We start from the raw sequence: 20,508 nt of genomic DNA on the forward strand, positions 1-20,508 counted from the left end.
TAACGTTCCCAGATTGTCTGACATATAACAAATGTAGGTATTAATTCATTTCAGAATACTCCTTGTAAATTTTGAATATTCCTATGATTTTCTAGAAATAAAACAGGAAATCAAACAAAAACCCTGAGGCCCAATTTTCAATATCTAATCCAGTTTTTTTTTAGGAAGTGTTAGCCATGTGATTCTTATTAACAGCAAAAGCAATCATATTGTGTGATAGTGACCATCTGTTTAGTATATGGCTGACACACTTGGAATATACAGAATAATGGAAACTCAGAACCATCATTGGTTAAAAGGGTATGAGTCCAAGGAAATGCCACTTTGGTTGGATGTAGGTGAGACATTATTAGATGGACCATCTGGATTTCACACCTCCCTGTGCTCTAGACCTCATGTAATGACTACATGTCCTTTGGTTGTCTGACCTGCAGTTGTACTGTACTTGTTAGCACAACGCTTGCCACCCACAAGGATGTTGTGACAATTGCTGAAGTAAATGCTATAAAGCATTCTGAGCAATTCAAAAGAAGGGGGCTGCATAACTACGCAAAGTCATTATACACCTACAGGTACAGCTCTTTTTAAAAAAATATATTCTTAATATGATAATACAAAAGGGCATTTCTCAGGGTACATTTGAATGTGTGTTTCATTACATTTGTTATTCATTTTAACTTTTAAATTGATTATTATTTTCAGGTATTAACCTTGCACTAAAAGGAACCTATGATTAATTTAATAATTTTATGTCACCATGAAAAAGAGACGTATTTGGGTCTCTAGAGGCCCCCTATCTGATAATACATGACTAAAATGAATTTGGTCATAATTTCCTACCTGAATCTGGATCACTTGGCCATGGACTCAGATATGTGGAAACACGTGTTTGAGAATCCACTTAGCCGGATGACTTGGATTGAAGCTTCAAAAGAAGAGAAGAGAGAAAGAAACAAACAAAACTAAACACAAGCTAATAAATGCAAATACCTGACAGCATTGAAGTTGTAAGGGATGATGTTAACCTAAATAAACCATTGCAGATTAGTTTCTGTACAGGTCACTTTATTTTTCTTTCTTCATTTTATCCTCCCTCCCTTTCTATAAGTTTATTGAGTTGTAATTCACATGCCAAAAAATGTACCCTTTCAAAGTGTGCAGTTCAGTGTTTTCAGTATATTCACAAAGTTGCACAATGATCACAGATTCCAGGATATTTTCAGCACCCCAAAAAGAAACCCTGAATCCATTAACAGTCACTCTTCATTCCCCCTCTCCCAAGCCCTGGCAACTACCAATGTATTTTCTGTCTGTGAGGTTGACATAGATCTCTATGTCCCTACAGATTCTTAACATTTTATATAAAAGGAATCTTCCCATATGTGGCCTTTAATAGCTGCCTTCTTTCACTCAGAATAATGCTTTCAAATTTCACCCATTGGAATTCCTTTTTATGGCCAAATAATATCCCATTGTATGGATATACTGCATTTTGTTTGCCTGTTCATCCGTTGGTGGACATTTGGGTTGTTTCTTCTTTTTAGTTATAATGAATAATGCTGCTATGGATATTAGTATACAAGTTTTTTGTGGACATGTTTTCAATTCTCTTGGACATATACCTAAAACTAGAATTACTAGGTCAACAGTAGCTCTGTATTTAACTTTTTGAGGAACTGAAACTGTCCTCCAAAGTGACTATGTCATTTTACATTCCCACCAACAAAGAAAAAGAGTACAAATTTCTCCATGTCTTGTCAACACTTGTTATTATCCAAATTTTTGATGATAGCTATCCTAGTAGGTGTGAGGTAGTATCTCATTGTGGTTTTGATTCACATTTCCCTGATGACTAAGGATGATTAGCATTTTTTCCATGTGATGGTTGGACATGTGTATCTTCTTTGATGAAATATCTGTTCAAGCCTGTTCCCTATTTTTAATTGGGCCATTTCTCTTTTTATTGTTGAAATTTTTAAAATTTTTATTTATTTATGATAGTCACACACAGAGAGAGAGAGAGGCAGAGACACAGGCAGAGAGAGAAGCAGGCTCCGTGCACCGGGAGCCCAGTGTGGGATTTGATCCCGGGTCTCCAGGATTGCGCCCTGGGCCAAAGGCAGGCGCCAAACCACTGCGCCACCCAGGGATCCCTTATTGTTGAATTTTAAGAATTCCTTATGTAGTCTAGTACAAGTCCCTTATCAGGTGTCCAATTTACAAATATTTTGTCTAATTTTATAGGTTGTCTTTTTATTTTCTTAAAATTCAGCACAAAAGTTTTTCATTTTGATGATGTCCAATTTAATCTTCTCTTGCTGATGCTTTGTGCTTTTGGTGTCATATCTGAGAAACTTAGTTCAAGGTCACAAAATTTTATTCCTATATTTTCTTCTAAGACTTTTATAATTTTAGCTTTTACATTTAGGTCTTTGATCCATTTTGAGGTAGTTATTCTATACAATTCAGGATCAGCATCCAACTTCATTCTTCTTCATTTAGATATCTAGTTGTCCCCTTGAATTGTCTTGGCTGCCTCTCTAACTGGCTGTAAATGTGAGGGTTTATTTTTGGACTCAATTTTATTCCACTGATTTATATGTTTATCTTTATGCCACTACTACACTGTCTTGTTTACTAAGGCTTTGCAGTAAATTTTGAAACAGGGAAGTGTGAGACAATTTCTGCAAAAACAGCCAGCTGGAATTCTGGTATGTACTATATCAAATCTGCAGACCAATTTGGGGAGTATCACCATTTTAACAATATCAAGTCTTCTAGTCTATGAACCTGGAGCGTCTTCCCATTTATTTAGATCTTCTTTAATTTCTTTCAATGTTTTTTAGAGTAGAGTCTTCAGTGTACAAATGTTATATATATTTTGTTAAATTTATTCCTATTTTATTCTCTTTGATGCTACTTTAAATGAAATTATTTTCTTTCATTCATATTATTAATTGCCAGCATATTGAAATACATTGATACTTGTATATTGATCTTATGTCTTGCAACCTTCAACACTGTTTATTAATTCTAATATTTTTTAGTTGTTCCTTAGAATTTTCTATATACATGATCATGTTATCTAGAAACAGAGAGTTTTACTTTTTTCTTACCAATACGATGCCTTCTGGTTTTGTTTTGTTTTTTTCCTTGCCTACGTGCTCTATCTAGGTCCTCCAGTACAGTGTCAAACAAGAGTGACAAGAGTGGATATCCTTATCCTTGTCCTAATCTGAGGGGGAAAGCATCCAGTCTTTTACTATCATGTATGATGTTAGCCCTGAATTTTTTGTAGATGACCTTTATCAGGTTCAGGAAGTTCCCTCAATAACTCTCTTTAAATTCCATTGATGGGCAGGGCTCAGTTGCTAACACTAATGAGATCTAGAAGTTCTTTGGGGAATTCTTGTCCTTTTCAATATTGTAATAAGATGTGGAAACAATGCCTACTAGAGATAGATCGTTGTTGTTGTTGTTGTTGTTTTCTGGAAAAGGCTGAGTATTGCAAAAGGAAATTTTATGTCTCTCTCTTTTCCTGTCCTCCAAGCATTCTTTCTTGTCTCCCACAACATGAAAGCAAACAAATGGTTGTGGTAGGTTAATATAATAGCTTCTTTCCACATTATTCTTATGCTTGTAAGGATACAGTACATTTGTGCACAAATTTCAATAACACATATGCCATGGATGTTATATAAAATAAACTGTAGGAAGTCAGTAAAGGTGTCAACATCAGAAAACCTTCTCAAAAAACTTCTGAAAAGAAAAGATATTATCAAATCCAACTAAGAGTTTAGTTTTCAGGGGATCTGGCAAATTAAGACTTGCTCTGCATCCTGGGAAAATAAGTGCTGATTTGATGGTGATAATGATGCCAGGCGCCAAGTAGTACCTTTAAGAAGCTGAGGTCCAGGGGATCCCTGGGTGGCTCAGCGGTTTAGCGCCTGCCTTTGGCCCAGGGTGCGATCCTGGGGTCCCGGGATTTAGTCCCACGTCGGGCTCCCTGCGTGGAGCCTGCTTCTCCCTCTGCCTGTGTCTCTGCCTCTCTCTCTCTCTCATAAATAAATAAATAAATAAACAAATAAATAAATAAATAAGCTGAGGTCCAAGAGCCAATGCAGGATTGAGTGCCCAGGTAATGACAGCACCCAAGGAAGACACAGAATGACAGAATTAGTTGAATGGCTTTGGTTCTGTTTTCTTTTCTTTTCTTTTCTTTTCTTTTCTTTTCTTTTCTTTTCTTCTTTTCTTTTCTTTCTTTCTTTTCTTTCTTTCTTTCTTTCTTTCTTTCTTCTTCCTTTCTTTCTTTCCTTCTTTTTTTCTCTCTTTTTTTGTTCTATTTTCTAACTTCTATTCTGTTTTCCAACTTCCTTTTGCCTCTTAGCTTGCCATTTTCCCCAATGCCCATTATTCATCTCTCACTCAACTTTTAGTACTTGCTCCTAGTTCTATGTAATGCCCAGGGACCAATCAGTCCTACCCTTGGCTGCCTGCTGAACCTCTCCCTTAGATAGCAAAATAGAAATACCACCTGTCTTATGTTTCAGGAACTGACCCTGCAAACATCCCAGGTTTGACACTTGTTCAGCCTTGCATTATTTGTATATGACAACTACAATCTGAAAAGCAAATCATAACATTAAAAAAAAATTTTAAGTCCATTTCATGTGCATTCAGATCCAAGCAACAAATGGGTTGCTATTAGTCTTAATAGCAAGACCAATTCTATTCTTTGAATTAAGAACCAGCTTTGCTACTCTGATAGAAGAGAGATTATTCTTTGCTTATTTTCATTCCACCAACTCCCAACATTTTAGGCAAGAATTGTGGGGATAATAACTTAAAAAAAAAAAAAAAACAAAGAATCTTCCTTTGTTTTCAGACAACACTATAACTCAATCATAGAGTAAGTTAGAAGTTAGTAATTGGGAATTATCTCTTTTGATTATTTATTCCTATCTAATAACTTCTGCTTGGTGGAAAGGAGGAAAGGAGTGATGGTACAAGAAAGGATTAGGATACACAAAAATGACAGTAGTTCTATACCTTTTTTGAATCTCAGTAGGGATGTTTTGGTGTTTCTCATGAAGTTCCATTGATTCCCTAAGAGATATGTTTGTAGTGCTCCATTCTGGCTTGGAAAATCTAAGAACTGCTAGAAACCGATGATAAGAACTAGGAACTACCTAGAACACCTGGCAAAGAGTGAAGAACTGATAGACAAAAGGAGATAAGACTGATTTTGTGATTTGAACTGCACTAAACAGACAGCAGGAACAAAGCAACAGAAAGGCAGGATGATTTTGCTAAAGCCTTGATGAGTTATCACACTGATAAAATTGTGAGCAGAGTGGAGAACCTGCTCAAGTCTTGGGTTTTCTAACCTAGTTCTATGTTCTCGAGCTTGTAACCTAGCTCTATGATGAGATAGCATATCCTGGGAAGCTTGTCATGTGGCCTCACTAAGAATCCCAGGAGAGGGATTTTCCATTTAGCTACTTGATAATAAAATTTAAATCCTGGTTTTCAGGCAATTTAAAGAAGGGACAATAGCTAATGTCATAGTAAAAGCCTGAAAAACGGAAACAATTAAGGAAATGATAATGAAACTCTAAAAACCATCTCCAAGATTGAATCATAAAAATGTAGGCTCAAAACTTAATAGCAATAATCATGGTGATGAGGATAAAGAAAACTGTAATGCAACTATAGAAATCATTCAATTCCCACATGGCTGTCCTAAGAGAAATGAGGCTCTAGTATAAAGGAAATATAAAAACTTGTTTTTAAAGAATGTATAATCTTGTTATTTCCCAGAGAATTTACATTTGGGGGTTTATTCAGAGTAAATTTCCCTAGAGAAATGTTGTGTTCTCTTAGTCTGAAGATATAGACTGGAGTGCAAATAGGGTCAGAGCAAGTATTGGAAATGACACTCAGAAATTAAATAGAGATCGAGTGGAAATTCTGTGCAGGTAAAGCATTTTCAATCAGTGTATATTCGTTATCTTTCTGATAAGGGTAATCTAGTTTTGGGCAGGATGTGCTAGGGTGGCATTGTGGGGAAATTCTGGTATCCTTAGAGCCATAGAACTAGAAAAGGAAAAAGAAGAATATAAAATCTACATTTTGTTTCTCCATCTGGATTGCCCTAAACCATTACCAAACAGATAATGCTTTCTCAGGAGTACTTAGAAAAAAAAAGATTTACTGAACCTCCAAATAGAGCCTGACTTCAGATGACATAACGGTCTTGCATAGACTTTAATTAAAACTGAAGAAGAGTGGGTTACCTAGAGGCTAGGAATAGAAATGTTCATAAATCTAATTATTCATATATTCTAAAAATTATTTTTAGGAAAAAGTCATAAAACATAGTTACAGTACACAGATAAGATTTATTAAGGAGAAGTTTTTATGAGAAGCAAGTCTCCGAGTTTAGAATTAGGAACTCAGCACATAGGTTTTGTATTTGTGAGAGCAACGGGCTGCGGGAAGGATCCCGAAGTAGTTTCCTTCCATGCAAAAGAGGAGGCATTGCAGTGAGCATCCCCTCCAATGATTTGGGCTTGTGAGCAGACCTCCACACAATGTGAACTACAATTTATGAAGCCCCATATTTGTATGTAAGAGTTTAATCAAATACAATTTGAGGTAGGATTTTAACACATTTAAGTTTTAACACATTTTATTATATACTGAATTATTGTACTGCATAACAATTAGACATAAATATTAACTTTATATTTTTTTCTTCCCATTTTGCCATTTTTTCAACATCTAAAACTAATAACAGTGTTTATTGTGTCCCTAATGTCAAGTATTATTTAGCTATCGTCCTTTTTCTTTTTAATTTTCTTATCCTGTACTTGCTTATTTGATTCACTTTCCACCCCCTCTGTATCTGAGCTCCCATCCTGGGATTCTCTATGTGTAAGTATTTGATCCCAGCATTTCTCTATTCCCTCACCCATCCACCCATACTTCAGGATTTAAGCAACTACTTTCTACTTCCATTCCTGCTCATTATATCTTGAGTAGTAAAAGGCTTGAGGTGGTGAGAACTCTGGGCCATGACATTAAACTGCAGTCTTCGGTAGAAGTACAATGGTAATGTTACTATGTTGTAGGTGGGGAAGAGAGAGACTAGGAATTGAAAAATGAAGAGTGAAGAATGGAAAGGAAAGGGTGGGCCTAGCAATAATAGGCTGGGGATTCTTGGTCACCTTATGCCTCCTTAAACTATAGTAAAGTGTCGGTGAGCTAGGAGCATCAAAGCAAGCAAGAGGGGGCCTCTTTGGGAATATAGTAGATGATATGATATATCACCCAGATCCCCTTCCAATAATAAAGGCCTCTTTCCCCAGATGCTGGGAGTGCTCGGAGCCAATAGTCCTCAGTTCTTAGCCTTCTTTGGAGTTGCCTGGGCTCAAGAGAACTGCCTTACCCTTGGTCATAGCCCCTTCTGATATCACCCCTTATCCAATGACTGGTCAAATATAAAGGCCATCCCCTTCACCCAAATGAGGGACATCTCTGAGGTCCTCCTCAACTTTAGAATTCACTCTGGTGATCAGTTGAGGCTTTCCTTGAGATTTTGTCACAGCCCAATTTCTCCCTAGCCCATGCTCCTTTGCCCTTCCCTTCCACAGGTGGTGATGCCAAGAGCTCTGCCTAATATACTCTGTATACCAGCGTCCATTTAAGTCTTCTCTGTGAAGAGAAGCCCAACCTGCAGGACTTTGTGTACACATCTGTAAAACCCAGGGTTATGAAACTAAAAGTACAGGCAACACAAGAAAAAAATAGATGGGGGCACCTGGGTGGCTCAGTGGTTGAATGTCTGCCTTTTGGCTCAGGTCATTATCCTGGGGTCATGGGATTGAGTCCTGCCATCAGTCTCCCCACAGGGCTTCTCCCTTTGCCTATGTTTCTGCTTCTCTGTGTCTCCAATGAATAGCTAAATAAAATCTTTAAAAGAAAAAAATAGATGAATTGAACTTCATCAGAATTAAAAACTTTTGTTCATCAAAGGATACTGTGAACAGGGTGAAAAGGCAACCAATGAAATGGGAGAAAATGTTTGCAAATTGTATATCTGATAAAGGATTTATATCCATAATATATAAAGAACTTCTACAAAAAACAAACACCCAATTAAAAATTGGAAAATACTTAGACATTTTTCTGAAGAAGATATACAAATGGCTAATAAACACATAAAAAATGTTCAATATACCAATCACTAGTGAAATGCAAATCAAAACCATGAGATGCTATTTCACACCCACTGGGATGGCTATTATTAAAAACAAACAAAATAAATAACAAAATAAAATAACAAGCATTGGTAAAGAAGTAGAGGAGTTGAAACCCTTGTGCATTGCTGATTGGAATGTGATATGGTACAGATACTGTGGAAAACAGTATGGAAGTTCCTTAAAAATTTTTAAAATAAAATCACCATATGATCCAGCAATTCCATTTCCGGGTATTTACCAAAATAAAATTCAAAAAAGTGACAAGAAATCAAATAGGTATTTGTACACCCATAAATTCATAGCAGAATTTTTTACAACAGCCAAAAGGTAGGAACAACCTAAGTTTCTGTTGATGGATGAATGGATAAAAATGTGGTATACACATGCAATGGATTATTATTAAACCTTAAAAAGAAAGGAAATTTTGATACATTCTACCACATGGGTGAACCTAGAGGACATCATGTTGAATGAAATAAGCCAGGCACAGAAGGACAGGTACTGTATGGTGCCACTTCCATGAAGTACCTACCCAGTGTAGTCAGATTTACAGACAGAAAGTAGAATGGTGGCTGCCAGAGGCTGGGGGAGGGACGAATGTGTGGGGAACTAGTGTTTACTGGGCACAGCGTTTCATTTTTTGAGATAACAGAATAGTTCTGGAGATGGGTAGTGATGGTTGTACAACAGTGTGAGTGTACTTAGCGGCACTGAACTTACACTTGAAAACTGTTTAAATGGTCAGTTTTGCGTTATGTATGTTTTACCACAATGAGACATTAAATAATTTTTTAAAATACAGCTCCCTCCCTCTCCCCCCCATTCTAGAAGTCAATGATTATTACACTGTTACCTTCACAGCCAAATTTGGATTGATGTGATTTTGAAGACTGGATTATTATTTTTTTTTTTAAAAGTCAGACTTTATTTTTTTTTTAATATATTTTTTTTTAATTTTTATTTATTTATGATAGTCACAGAGAGAGAGAGAGGCAGAGACACAGGCAGAGGGAGAAGCAGGCTCCATGCACCGGGAGCCCGATGTGGGATTCGATCCTGGGTCTCCAGGATCGCGCCCTGGGCCAAAGGCAGGCGCCAAACCGCTGCGCCACCCAGGGATCCCTGAAGACTGGATTATATAGCAGTTCTCACATTCAGCTGCATATTAGAATCATTTGGGGAGCTTTGAAAACAAACGATGCTTCAGTTCCTCCCATAGTGGTTTCTATGCAATTGTCTGGGGACCTAGGCTTCAGTACTTTTAAAAGCTCCCAGTGATTGCAGTACGCAAAACATAGCTGAGATTTCCTGGGCCAAAGAACCCCAGCCTACACCTTTCCCACCTATTTGCTATTGCCCCTGAGGATTTGGCTGCCTTCTGGTCTTTTCTAGCCTCATGTTTCCGACTCCCCCGCCCCCTCCTACACACACCCAAGCTACAGCTGAACCAGAGGATTTGTCATTTGTCCTCTCTTGTCAAACCTAGTGTGACTTATGACCCTTTGTTCATGTTTCCTCTGACAAGTTTGCCCTCCTCTGATTTCAGACCTAGCGGAACCCTTAGGGAAATTCCCCTCAGCACCCCTCACTAGGCTGTGCCCCAGGCCTTCCTCTGAACTCTGGAAACACTTCGTGTGTAAGTCCTTACACACTGCTGACCTTATCACAAAAGTGGGAAGTTCCACTTCCCAGGGCCGAGATCCAGTCTTTTTTCCTGCGTTCCCAGATGTGAAGCCGGGCACCGGGGAAGTTTCAATAGTTATTAGTTGAACAAAGAGATTTCTTTAATAAGGGATAATACATTATACAATTAAATAGCAATTTTTCAAGTAAATATATCGGGGAGAATTAGCACGTTGGTATAAATGTGCTTTTCTTTTAAACATTAATAGTAATAAACATTACTTTTCTTTTAAACATTAATTGGGCCATTATTATGTGCTTAGGATGTCTAATTCTTAGAGTTTTTTGGTTTTTTAAATTTCCATGGCAACACTAGGAGGCAGGTATTTTCATATCTGTGTTATAAATGAGAAAACAATTTCAGATAAGGTAAGAACTCACTCAGGATCCCAGCTAGTGTGCGGTGGAGCTAGTGTCACTTCAGTTGTGACACAAGTGATGATGATTCTGGTTCCTTCCTGAGTTGAGGAAAGGGACAGAGCAGAAATGTCAATGGTCACTGAGAATCTAAAAAAGGAGAGGGACCGCTACTGATAGGAAAAAGGAACAGACGTATGAAGTCACAGACATAAAAGATAAACTTGGAAATCTCACGTATTTTGCTCGCACCCCAGCTTGATTGTTAAGGCGGTATTTACGTCACAAGTATCAGCACTGTGACCTCCTCGTTCCTCAGATGTACTCCAATTAAATTCACCCGTCGGTATTTATTGAGGATCTACCGTGTACCAGAAACCCGAACGATCCCGTGTCCCAAGCACAGGCAAGATGAGATCTTTGCCAATGTAGGGCTCTCTCTCTGGGGGAGGTGACGTGTCCTCTGTCAGCAGACCCTCCAGGTACAGAGGCATGTGTCCTGACTCCTGACAATCAGGGTATCGACAGCAGTGGAAGTGCAGAGGGACCAAGGCTTCCAGAGAAGTCAAGGAGGATTTTACAGCAGAATATATGTATTTGTATGTATATGTGGGAGAAAGAATCTATAGGACTTGGTGGCCCACTTTAAAAAAAAAAAGAGAGAGAGAATAGCAAGAGAATAGCTAGTGAAAGGGAATAGAAGGGAAGGGAGAAGAAATGTGTGGGAAGTATCAGAAAGGGAGACAGAACATGAAGACTCCTAACTCTGGGAAACGAACTAGGGGTGATGGAAGGGGAGGAGGGCGGGGGGTGGGGGTGAATGGGTGACGGGCACCGAGGGGGGCACTTGACGGGATGAGCACTGGGTGTTATTCTGTATGTTGGCAAATTGAACACCAATAAAAAATGAATTTATTATTAAAAAAAGAGAGAGAGAGAGAATAGCAAAAAGGGGGCAGTCAGGGGGTCCATCCAGGTTTCTAGTGTCAGTAGCTATTTGACTGAAAGATCAGGAATGTAGGGATGGTTTGGCCTCCAGTTCTGATCACGTGGAACGTGAAATTCCCAAAAGACATTCGTCGGAGGTGACCCAAGATTTCAGGTTGGGGAGGCAGTGGAGTGAAATTGTCCATTTTTAAACAAATGAATGCCAGACGACATTAAAACCCATCTGGGAGAAGACACGGGCTTTACTGCTGAAGAGACCCAGGCTTCTGATTCGGCCACTGAATGCTAGGCCTTGAGGACATTAACTGGCTTCTCCGATAGGCACAGGTCACCTGTCTGGCTGGGCTGTGTTCAGGTCAGCATTAATGTGTGCGACCTCCTATCCATGCGCTGAGCTGGCACCTGGTACTTTTTGTTAAAGCTCATGGATAGAAAAGAGTTCAGTTAAAGCTGGGGGAGGGGCCTGGCCTGCGTTCAAAGGAAAGAAAGCTTGTCCCCTGAGTGGCAGGGGTAAGGCGCTGGGGTAAGGGGAGGTGGATTCAGAGCAGACTCACCATCCTCCAGGGCCTGCTCAGGTCCCAGAAGTAGGTGTTAGGAGTAGGATAAAAGCCTGGCCATGTTTTAGAGCAGGCCCTGCTGGACACCCTCGGTGGATTGAAATCATTGCCCTGTTAGTGGTGCTCTTCAGGGCGACCCCATCTCTGGGTCCCTCTTTCCCACCTGCCCCCCAGGAAGAAATCAGACATGGAGAGAAGACAGGAGGCACCTGTCGATGAGCAGAAGGGCCATCCCATCTACTTACTCGGACCTGGATTTCCTTTCAGGGCGTAACACATTTTTTCATTTTATTATAAAGAAAAGAGAAACATAAGAAAAGGGAAGTTCAAAAAAGGTGAATAGTGGGGATGTATAAAAGATATTTCAGATTTTGCCTAGAGTTGGCTTTCAGTATATGACAGGCATTAGCTGCCAGGAAGAGTTTGGTTGAAGCCGCTGCCGCTGCCTCCAGAAGCTCCAGAGCTGCTGCTGCTGTGACATTGGTGACTTTGCGTAGAGGAGCTGTGCTTGGGGGGAGCGGACAGGACCCCCTTCCTGCACGCCCGGGTCCCCAGGTGCCAATGTTCAGTGCAAGTCAGCACACCCCACCCCAGGAGGAAGACCAAGGGGGAGGTGATCCCTCTCCTTAGGGAGCTTCCAGTGTGAGAAAAGTGGGGAGCAGCCGTGGGGATGGAAGCCCAAGGTGGGGGGAAGGCAGAGGAATGGGGGCCATAGAAACAATCGGTTACTTACTTCCCTGACATGACTGGGGGGAGCCTTGACCCATTTGTAGCCATTATGTAGTCACTGAAATAAGTCCATCTAAATTATTCAAAAATCTCCAAATGCCAATTCCATTTAATTCTAAATAACAAGCATCCCTGAGAGGGATGATTTTTGTAACGATGACTAAGGGAAAATATTTTTCTAGCAGGGTTTCTGTACAGGAAAAAATTCATTGCTTCCATCCCCACATCCCACACCCCACATTCCACACCCGTTGGTGTAAAAATATTTGTATTTAAATAATTTTAAATGTCATGCATTTATAATTAAAAGCAATTCCGTGTTCAGAGGAACAGAAATTACTGACTTCAAGTCAATGAGAAAAAATAAATTTTCTTCAAAGCAATATTTCATGAGATTCAGAGGTCATTTAAACCAAGCTAATGTGACGTAAGCCCATCAACTGTGTATGGTCTGGTGTGACCACTGGCATAACTGCCACTCTCCAGCTGCACGAGCGTATAGGACATTCCAGCAAGAGCCCTTCATTTCTCCCAAAGGACCTCTCCTTTCACCCTTCTGTTTCCCACCTTTAAGGACTCAAGGACTGGTTGTGCACAAAATGTTTCCTTTTCTTTCCTAGCGACACTCCCCTATCTCTTGCTGTTGGTTGGTGGGATCCCTCTAATTGAAAGGCTCTGGATGACTGCATGACATCCCTTAAGTAACGCAACCCACCTCCCCTCCACCTCTCCCCCCAACAACCCCCCCACCCCCATTTTAGGCCCCAGTCAAGGGAACTGCATTCCCTTAGCCACCTTGTTTGTTCCCCAGGGCATGGACTGGAAGATGGGTCACGTAAAGTCTTCATCGAGGAAATTGGGGAGGGGTGGATTTCTGATGATTTGGGGGCACTCTCTGGATTCCATACTGCTTGTAGTGGCTACCTCTATGTGTCACCTTGGCTAGGCTGTGGTGCCCAGTCGTTTGGTCAAACACTAATCTCAATGTTTGTATATAAGGGTACTTTTCTGATGAGATTGACATTCAAATTGGAGTTTGGGTAAAGCAGTTACCCTCCATAATGTGGGCAGCCTCCTGGAATCATTTGAAGACCTTAAGCGCAAAGACAGGTTTTCCAATAAGGACGTCTTCTCAAGACGACAGTACAGAGACGCTGCCTGAGTTTGCAGCCTGCTGCCCTGGAGAATGCACACTCAAGACTGCAATGTCAAGTCATACCTAAATTTCTAGCCTGCCAGTCTGCCCTACACATTACCCCACAATTGTGTGAGCAAATTTCTTACAATCTCTTTTCTCTCTTTATGTCTCTCTCTGTTTTTTTCTCCTCCCCTCCCTCCCTCTCTCCCCTACCTTCTCTCCTTCCTTCTCTCATGTGGGTTCTGTTTCCCTGAAGAACCTTGACTAATACACTAACCAAATCATACTTGGACCTTTGGATTGCTCAGGGTTTTATTTGTGTGTTGCTTCAAGCCAGCTTGAGTTGTGTTTCTGTCACCTGTGACTACGAGTCTTGGGCACTCCTGAGTGTGAGTGGGAAAAGTCCATAGAGGCTAATAAATGAAAGATTCAAAATAAATAAATAAAGATTCTTGCAGAATTTGCCTGATGTTATTAATTACTATATGACAAACTACATAAGGGCCAGAATTGTGTCTGAAGTTTTATTCTACTGCCATTGCTTGGAATTCCTGGCACTTGGGTTAATAAATGTTGGTTGAGTTGAATTGCAGAAGGAGGTTGGCCTAGAGGGTTCAACTCCTGGAATTACCCTGTAGCTGAGGTACAGCTCCTCTGACATGTAGGAAACCCATGAGTGAGTAAGTGATGTTAACAGGAAGCTTTAGCAAGTACTATTTTCATGGAATTGCTTAGAAATCGTTGCAATGTGTTTTTATTCATACATGAGTCCTTATCTATACACATCAATTATCGATAAACAGAGGTTTCCTTTATTTATTTTTTTTTTTTTATTTTGTACAGGTTTCCTTTAGATGTTTGGATTAGACCATGCTTAGCTTCTTTGCTTCATCAAACCAGCACCTCTGCAGGTACATTCTAGTCAAGACCAGGAAAGCTCCATCATTGCCACCTTATTATAGTAGTTTGCTTGGCCTGTTTTAACAAACTTTTACCACAGACTGAGCGGCTTGAACAACAGGAATCTATTGTCTTATAATTCTGGAAACAGGAAGTCCAATATCAAGATGTTGGTAGGGCTTTAAAGATTTTATTTATTTGACAAAGAGAGAGCACAAGCAGGGGGGAATGACAGGCAGAGGGAGAGAGGGAGGCAGGCTCCCCACTGAGCCTGGAGCCACACGCAGGGCTCCATCCCAGGACCCGGGATCATGGCTTGAGCTGAAGGCAGACGCTTACCTGACTGAGCCACCCAGGAACCACCTCTCCCCTCCCTTTTAAAGATTTTATGTATTTATTTGTTGGTAGGGCTTTAATCCCTCTGAAGGCACTAAAAATCATTCCAGGCTTCTCTTCTAACTTCCGATAGTCCCTTGGCTCATGGCAGCAAACCTCCAATCTTTGCATGGATTCTTGTATGCTTCTGCACCCAAATTTCCCCTTTTTATAAGGACCCTCATCATATTGTATTACCCGCCTCAGCAGAATGACCTCATCTTAACTAATTATGTCTGCAATGACCATATTTCCAAAATAAGATTGGATTCTGAGGTGGGGGTGCGTGGGTTAGGACTTCAACCTATATGGATGTGGGGGGACACAACCAACCAGTAACAGTTGTTTGTATTCCCTCAACTCATTCCTGAGCAGCCTTCACAGGAAGACTCCAGAGCTGTGAGCAGCAGGAGAGCAGGATTGCTGGCTGCACTGCAGAGCCAGGGACACGTTGCTCAGGTCCTAGCCACTTGGTTCCATGACTGCTGCCATACATTCCTATACCAAGCAGGGAATTTCTGTTCCCCTAGCACCAGTCTTGCCCTAAAACGAATGCTGATAATCCTCCCCACGCACCCTCCACTAGTGAGTCTCTTTTCCTTCTCCATCTTCTGGTTGCTTTTTAACCTATTTCTTCTCCCTCTTTGAAAAGAATAATCAAGGAACAAGAATTAGAAAGCACCTGAATAGAAAAGAATGAGAGGAAGAGCAAGAGAGAATGTGCTTTTAAAATAACATTTTTTTTGCCAAAGATGGCAAATGTATTGTTTTCTGTGACATCTAGAGCTGAGGTTAGAAGCCTTTGAAGAGTAATTTTCTAGGGTTCTAGGTGCTTTGTACCATTCAGACCAGCTGGAGGTATAGGATGCAGAGGTGTGAAGATGGTGCTGGGCCATGGGAGAGGGTGGAAGCCATTGGGCTGCCACAAAGTCTCTGTGTGGGTTCAGGAATGCGCCATGGATCTGACTGTTGCCAAAGACAGCTCTCCCAAGTGGTTGGGGAGAGGGACTGGTATTAGGGAAGCGAGGACCTTCAAGTTGGTCAGTGAGTTTGAGGGGACAGCTTGCTGAGGGACACTGAAAATAGGTCCATGTGCCATCTTTGTCATGCTGCTATGTAGGTCACAGACACCTACTCTTGGAAAGCTTCCAGTGTGGTCCCTGATGCATAAAGAACTGTGAACACCTGGCTTTTATCAGTTGGGTAATTTTACATAACTCCCACACAGCCAAGTAAATCAGCGCCAAATTAGAGACCCAGCACCAAATTAGAGACCCAGCACCTAACAGAAAAGATACAGAATCTAAAAGCAAGAACTAAAGTCTTTAAATGCAGTAATATTTATGCTATTCCTATTTACTGATATTTAACATATTATAATAAATCAGTAGCAGATATGGAAAAATATGGCAGACAGTTTATAGGCCAGAAAGTATTTATTTTTCCCAGAACTCATCTGAAATTACAGACGTTTCAAGTATTCAAACTGTGATGTTCTGGGCCTGCCATCTCTCCAGATGAAAATTAAAGTTTAGTCTGAGAGTGTCTGTTTTTTTGTCTACTTGATGCCAAATAGTAAAGTGATAAGAAACAGAATCTTACCACATATTTAATCTTATTATATATTTAAAAAAAAACCTAACCTACCTTTTGTAGATTTCTTCTATTCCTTGATTCTAGTCTTGCATTTATAGATAGAGAAAACATTAACTTTTGTCGTAGTTAATCTTCACTGACATCAAAAGGATAGAGAAAAGGCTCATTACAGCACAATTTTAAAAGAAATACATCTGATTTTACTGCAAAAATAAAATCGCTAAAAATTGGCATAAAGACTTGCTTACAGTCAGTGTTCAATAAATCATGTTGAAATAAATTGTAGAAGGAAAGTCCTGGAGTGCTACCACCAAAACCCAAAGGCGCACACACACACACACACACACACACACACACACACAAAAAAAAAAAAAAAAAAAAAAAAAACCTTGGGATCAAGCACTGCTTCAGGTTCTGCACTCAGTGGGAATTGGGCTTCAGGATTCTCTCTCTTCCTCTCCCTCTGCCCTGCCCCCTGCCTGCTCTCTCTCTCTCTCTCTCTCTCAAATAAATAAATAAATCTTAAAAAAAAAAAAGATGTAAACACTGAATAAAGGCATTCCTTAAGCTTCGCCCTAAGGTATATTAGTTCCTAGTCACTCTTCAGCTATGAGCTTCCGTCATAAAGTCACCCAGTAAGCTCAGTGTTGTATGCAAACTACAGTTCTGCTGGTAGCAAAATATTTTAAGCCTGTGTGGCAACATGGTAAAGTGGAACTAGGTAACTACGCCTCAGTTAGGTTCAGATGAAAAATAATTGCTCTCCTAGCAAAGTAGACCACATGGATTCTTTGAGAATTGCAGAAAAAATAGCTTATTCTGCTAGTATGCATTTTCAGCAGTGTATCAAGGTGGTTTGCAAAGTTTGGGGGGGGGGAAGCAAAATAGTATTTGATGCTACTTCAAGTGGAAGGCCGGCACTACCACAAGTTAGGAAAACAGTGAATGAGTCGATAGCATTCTTCAAGGCAAATGCTTGAATCCCTTAAGACATTCTGTAGAAAAGCAGTTATAAGTCACAGTTTAAAATGATATTTGTGGGGATCCCTGGGTGGCGCAGCGGTTTTGGCGCCTGCCTTTGGCCCAGGGCATGGTCCTGGAGACCCGGGATCAAATCCCACATCGGGCTCCCGGTGCATGGAGCCTGCTTCTCCCTCTGCCTGTGTCTCTGCCTCTCTCTCTCTGTGTGTGTGACTATCATAAATAAATAAAAAATTTTAAAAAAAAATAAATAAAAAATAAATAAAATAAAATGATATTTGTGATATTTGGCTTGCTTGGAATGAAATCAGCTTCCTAAAAAGTATTTTGAATAAAAACAAAGTACTTCCTGAAAAGCATCTTTGAGTAATTTCCGTAAATAGAAATAACTTTGAGAATAAATACCTGCATCCTGGAGAAAAGCCTCATGTTCCTCAACCTCTGTCCTCCGATCCCCCTCACTAAAGCTCTTCATCTCAGCCAGAAGCAGTGAGTTTCAACCAGGGGAGATTCTGTCCCTCAGAAGTCATTGGGCCACATTTTCGGTTGTCGGGAGAGGATGGGGTGGAGGTGAGGAGAGAGGAGAATGGTGCTGGCTTCTGGCAGGGGGGCCAGGGATACAACTGAACGTCCTACAATATGTAGGCCGGCGCCAGAATAAAGAATTAACTGACCCAAAATATGAATAGAGACGGAGGGAGGCCGGCCTGGAGATGCACACAGGGCGCTGGGGCCGTGCGCGGCCTGCCCCGGCTCAGCACACCCGCCCTTGGACTCTAAGGGCCCTTTGAAACCCACGTACACTGGTGGCTCCACAGATCAGCAGTTCCAGTAAAGAAATTCTACTTTCAAACTAGATGTGAGACAAGCTCAGAAAGGATTTTTTTATTCTTTGCTCCACCCCAACTCCTCAAGTAAAATTTCTAAAGGAACCATTGTGATAAACAATTAGAGGGATTGTTGATTTTATTCTAAGGTCTTAGAATTGTGGCTGAGCCTCAGCCTGGACTCCTGACCCTGTGCGGTCACCTCTGTGCGGCCTTGCTTCCTGCCCTGGGTGGTTGAACTGCGTGGCAAGAGTGCCCGCCACGCGGCGTTGTTCGTGCTACTCTGTTGGGTTAGCTGTGGGCCTTTCCTTCTCGCTTTCCAAGCCCTTGTCCAGGGCAGGGGGAAGTTTTCAGGTAGTGTGTGTTCTTCTCAAGAGTTGGTCTGTGGATGGGACTGAAGTCTTCAGTATTCACAAGCTTTAGCGGATTTGGGCGTCCTTTTGCTTTCACACACCACAGTCATTTATGGCAAGTACCTGTCCGCTCTTGAAAGCCCTGCTGCCGCTGCCATTTCCTCTTCTAGTCCCCTTCTCGCTGGCCACAGCTCACCACAGGCCTCTGGGGCCAAGTCACCAGCCACCCCCTTTTGTGAACAGTGACCATCTATCGTAAGCCCATGTGAGGAGGCCTTGGGCTCAACAAAACTTCAGCCAGCATCGGAGGCTTTAGACACAACTGACAGCCCTGGCCGTGTCGGTCACGTTGGTAGAGATGCCACAGGGAAATGGTAGGCAGGTGAAGCTCCATTTAGCAAAACGACCTACCAACACCCTTCAAACCAACAAACAAAAAGGCAAAAGAAAAAAAAATCGCCATAACCCATATAATCCATCTGTGCAAAATAACGCAATGACTGTACTCACGGGAATGCTCACCCAGTGTCAGTCCTGTACTGCTTAGGGGAGCTACATGATACACTGGGGCCGGCTTCTTGCTTTTTTTCTCTCCTCTTTTGTTTTGGTGACAAAAAAACAAAGGGTCAAGGAGGGGAAGTGACTTGGCCAAACTCATACTGGTTGCTGGGCAAAGTCAGACCTAGAAACAGGAGGTGCACCTTCTTCCACATATGTAAAAAGCTGGAAACACGAAAGATCATGATGTTCACACGCATATGTTTCCAATTTTTTCCTAGTACTTTCCTTCCCCCACTCGTATCTTTTTACCCAAATTTCCCAACTTCTTACACAGACTATTTTGGAAATTAGGAAACATATTTTTAATGCAAATAATGCCTTTTTAAAAAAAGATGTAAACACCCACAACATTTTTTTTATGCTTAGTGACTCAATGCCAACTCCATATACTTATGGGTAGATGGGTATCTCTGGGTCTATGAATGTCATTTGTATATTCATAGACATTCGTATACCAGATTTCCAAATCTATTTGCTTTCCCTCACCTCCCAGAAAGACAGCATCCCTGATATGTTGCTAGCATAGCCTTAGCTACACAGTTCCATCATGGGAGCTTGCCTTATGCATTCGTTTGTGGTAAAAGTAAAAATAAATCCTGATAGTTTTCTTCCTGTGATATTTGCCAACTTTTGCTAGGAAAGATGAAAAGAAAAGCTATCAATGCTCTTCTGTGGAAAGGAAGAGAAGAGTTAGATCTAAATAAAAATAAGCAGCATCTCAGAATGCTTTTCTAGAGAATTATATTTTCCCCACTCTGCAAAAAGCCCCTAGGATGGGGCTTGGGTCTACCAGCTAATAGATATGTCCATGCAAAACTTACTCTGTGCTTTGTCTAATCACCACCTGAAACGTAACTAAAGCACACAATCTAATTTATCTTAATGTTCATCCTCATACTTTAAGCATGATTTTGAAACCTCGTGTAGTTCATAAGCATTAGGATCGGGCGTTCTGGATGTTGTATGACATGTGTCTCCCTCAAACTTTGTTACGTCCTGGGCACATTACCCGTCCAATGTAAAAATAAATAAATAAATAAATAAAAGAAGCGTTCTTTCTTGTGAGTATATTGGCAAGTTTTCTGTTTAAATTGCATATAAGCAGAGACAAAGGAAAACAAAACAAAAACCTAGACTCAAGAGCAGAGAACAAATTGGTGATTGCCAGAGGGGAGGTGGGTAGGAGGATGGGTGAGATAGATAAAGGGGATTGACAATATACATAACCGTGATAAGCAC

General features: G+C 40.7%; 1 long non-coding RNA gene and 1 other non-coding gene across 2 annotated transcripts in view; both read left to right on the forward strand.

The window, feature by feature from the left end:
- LOC140595947 (uncharacterized) overlaps window positions 1–20,508 on the forward strand; it is a 54,729-nt gene that overhangs the window by 17,946 nt on the left and 16,275 nt on the right. The gene's annotated exons all lie outside the window — the stretch shown is intronic.
- Window positions 20,185–20,288, forward strand: LOC112922968 (small nucleolar RNA U13). Its single transcript, XR_003235575.1, has one exon. It is a non-coding gene; the product is annotated as a small nucleolar RNA U13 (small nucleolar RNA).

This window comes from Vulpes vulpes, chromosome 16, assembly GCF_048418805.1.
Source record: "Vulpes vulpes isolate BD-2025 chromosome 16, VulVul3, whole genome shotgun sequence".
NCBI lineage: Eukaryota > Metazoa > Chordata > Mammalia > Carnivora > Canidae > Vulpes > Vulpes vulpes.